We start from the raw sequence: 4,128 nt of genomic DNA, 5'->3' as shown, positions 1-4,128 counted from the left end.
GTGTGTGTGTGTGTGTGTGTGTGTGTGTGTGTGTGTGTGTGTGTGTGTGTGTGTGTGTGTGTGTGTGTGTGTGTGTGTGGTATGCACTGAAAAGCTTTAAACTTTTAGAGAAAAAGATTTTCAGAAACATCAAATGAGAAAATAAATAAAATTCACAACTGGAAATGAAGTAACAGGTCACGGTTGAGTATTGTAGGAATCAAAGTCTTTTTTATTACCACAGCGATTGCTCCTGGTAGCCTTTAAAAAAGAAACCAGGTTTAAGCCGTGGCTCAGGGGGTTGGGAAGCGCATCTGTAAGGTCGCCGGTTCGATCCCCGGGCTCTCCGTCCTGGTCGTTGTGTCCTTGGGCAAGACACTTTACCTACCGCCTACTGGTGTTGGCCAGAGGGGCCGATGGCACGATATGGCAGCCTCTGGGTGTCAGTAGCCCAGGGCAGCTGTGGCTACGACTGTAGCTGCCCACAGTGTGTGAATTGTAAAGCGCTTTATGAATGCAATCCACTATTAAGCCACTTGGCTTAATTGGTCTTAATTTACCTGAAAGCTTCAGTCATTTCTATCTTCGAAATGTGCACTAGCTGACCTTACATTACTCAATGAGAGTAACTATTCTGAGTACTTTGGATTACTTAATATATTACCATGCTTTTTACAACCACATGAATGTCCTACTGCTGTGTGATTTATTACTATTACTGAAGGTTACTCTCCACACCAACACCAGCTAGATGTTTAAACCTTAATATAATGAGTAACAGTAGGTGGACATTAGGTAAAGCTGCACTTTTTGCAGTGATCTTGTGTAGAAAACTATTCGGCGCGTATATAAAACAGGTCCGCGGCTCCGAACCGTAGTAAAGGGACCTCTGACTTTGTGTCGGCTCGTAGCTGAAAACTAGCTTTACTTTGTTGTCTGGGTCAACTTTGCTAGCAGAGACAGAGAGAGGCGTTGAAAGGCTGCTTATTGTTTCGGAGGAAAACAGGAACACGGCGTACAGTCGAGTCTTAACAGCTTACTTACAGCTGGGCTCGTCAGGCTCTCTGTTTGGCTGCAGTGGTTATTATTATATTTACATGCTTCCAGCTCCCGTTTCTGCTCGATGACAACTCGTACTTTTCCTTTTTCTAAACATGTAACAGAAAACCCAAAAACCAAGTCAAATCAAGCCGAGCTGACTGAGCAGGAACTAGTGGACGGGGCTGTAAGAACGTCGAGCGTCTCCACACATGTCAATCCAAAGAGAATATTTCCATATCTGTTATTGTGGAGCCATACTGATAGAGATAGCATCTTGATGCTACTTTTTTCCCTCCGGGGTCACGAAGCTTGACCTTTCTCTGACCCTAACACTGTTTCTATCGTTCATATAGACCTAGAGCCAGGACGCTCTCTGCCATCTGCTGCTGTGGCAGCCGTTCTGTGCGCTGACACGCTGAAAGTTGCTGATGAGCCTCTTCTTCTTTCCTTCCTCACATTTTGCTTCGTTTCACAGGAATCTCTGGCGCTTTCATTGGTTTGTGTGGTTGCACTGTGAGGCTGCCTTTGAAAAATGTGACTGGACGACGCATCTTTTCCTTTCCTGTGGTTTTAGATTAATTGCATCTTTCTTACAGAAGAAGTTTGCACAGGGATGTTCTTGGATAGACTGTGGAGCTGTGCGGCGTTCGCTGCATGGGCCGTTGGACTCTTGACCAAAGCTCTTTGGGGAGATTAACATTCCTGTGGGGAGGGGGGACCACTGCATCACTGCCATTATAAATAGGCAAGATTAGGCCGTACACAACAAAACGAACAACAAGCCTCACTGTGGTAGAAACACACAATATGTGTGGATGAAGGCATTGCTCCTATAAACAGCTAGTATACAAGCTGGTGTGTGTTTAGAGAAAAGTGCATTCGGTGCTTTTCTGTCGCTCCCATTGTGTCCGTTTCAGTTTTTATCAACTCCCACCGCTTCCCTCAAGTCTTTATCGAGACTTTGTGTGTGTGTGGTTTTGACCGGTGCATGTTTCTGATGCTTTGCAGCTGCCATGTTGACATACTTGGTGGCTTGGCCTGCATTTCACATTTGTGCAGGTCAGAGGATTTTGTTTGCCTTAACTATTATGGGAGACCCCCAGTTGTTATTTCGCACTTTGGAGGAACCTTTAAATGCCTCTTCTAGTGTGGTATGCTCTGCTGCACCAAAAGGAGCCTCGGGGGAGGCGGCTCTGGAGTGCATTTCTATGAAACTCTGGACTCGCTGACTGAGGTTGTTTCTTTGAAGGGTTTATACCCCCCCAGGCCGTTTGTACTCACAATACAGACTGGATTAATATGTCACACTGCTTTGTGTGTACAGCAAACATACAGTAGTACCAAGCAAACTCACACACAAAGTGTTCTTCATGTTGTCCAGACTTTACACAAACAGCAGGAGCCACTGTTTCCGAAACTTATCTAACCTCCAACAAAAAGTCTCCAATCTCTGAAGTTCACCTCGAGCAGAGACACGAAGGATAGAAACGAACATGAGCCTGTTTGGATCGAGCGGGAGCTCCCGGCTTCCATCATTAGGAACGCTGTCACCCAGAGCCACAATGTCAAAAGCTCAATTTAGAGGAAAACAGGCAACGGTGTGTTCACAGTCCAAATAAAGTTCATGTGAATATCCATTCCTGCTTGTTGTGGCCGTCCCTCACTTACTGCAACAAAAGTTCGATAATGTTGAAATTTCAGTGCTGTCATGTTAACGATGGCTCACATCCTCCCAGGATTTCAGGATGTGATCAAAGAATGAAAGCATCGTAAGGATGATGAATGTTGTTTCATTTCTTTAATCCTGCTGAGTTTCTGCTAACACAGCAATAAAATAAAGCACACCCTGCCAACCCTCTTACCAGTATTCACAAAAATCAGGAGTTATTGGCCATTTGCTACTTTTCAAAGAAAAGACTCAACACGAAACCCGTTCAAGGTATTTTAAAGATACATGAAAGGATTCTGCTTGAAATAAAAATCTCAGTCAAACATTGTTTCCCCCCCAAAAAGTTCTGATTTTCAAAAGACGTGCAATCAATTGCTGTCATCCACCTGATGTTTCGCTATGATGGCTAATCGAGCATTTAATGGAACCCATCCATCCAACTCAGGGGGGCGGGGCTTATCCCAGGGAGGGTGTGGGCGCCACTCCATTGAATCAGCAGCTAACCCCACTAAGAGCATGTCTTTGTACTATTGCCTGAAACTCAAGTACCCGGACACAGCGCGATCATGTCAACTCTGCTCCATCAAAGCTTTTTTCCTTATTTTCAGCCATGTTGGATGTTTATGGGGTAGATTGTTATACAAAGCACTGCTAAGGTTTCAGACTGCTCCAAATTAATGTTTCTTTTCTACACAAGTTGATTTACTCGTACGGTCAGCTGCTCCCAGAGTTGTAGTTTAATCTTTAATCATTTCTCGTGAGTTTGCTCGTTTCAGTTTAGCTGTTTGAAAATGTTTAATTTTAGTTTTTCGTAGTGTCAGCGTTAGTTTTATACGGAGCCCCGCGAGGGACATGGGAGGAAAAAACATTAAGACGGACTTTTGCGAGATCTCGCAAAAGTTCATCGTAATTTTTTTCTCCCATGTCCCTCGCGGGGCTCCGTAGTTTGAGTCTTTTTCATCATTAAGATTTAATTGGTTTGAGTTGAGGAGGAGACACAAACACAGCCTTAGGAGGCCAAAGCTAGTGCCCTCGTTGTGCCAGTCCCAAGCCCGGAAAAAAATGGGAGGGTTTTCTCAGGAAGGGCATCCGGTGTAGAAGTGCCAGATCAAACAGGCAGATTCATCCGCTGTGGCGGCATTAGATTTGTGGCGACCTCCAGGGACAGCAGGGTGCAGTCAAAGTAAGTAGTTTGGCTGAACAAGTTGGGAATGGTATTACAACATCCATTCCCAGTAAAGAGTAAGAATTCAGTTTGGATTTGGGAGATACTTTCCTGATAAAGCTCATAGTTAAGTCTGAATTGGGTGACCCCAACCTTCCCTTAGGCCAGTGGTCCCCAAACTTTTTTTGCTGGCCCCCCTTGTTTTACAAGAAAAATGTTCGCGCCCCCCACAAACACACCCTCCAACCACACGCGCCCATATTTTGCTCCGTTG

Source organism: Pundamilia nyererei, unplaced genomic scaffold, assembly GCF_000239375.1.
Source record: "Pundamilia nyererei isolate P.nyererei 1_Seehausen unplaced genomic scaffold, PunNye1.0 scaffold00013, whole genome shotgun sequence".
Lineage (NCBI taxonomy): Eukaryota > Metazoa > Chordata > Actinopteri > Cichliformes > Cichlidae > Pundamilia > Pundamilia nyererei.
Note: the sequence above shows the minus strand (reverse complement) of the source record.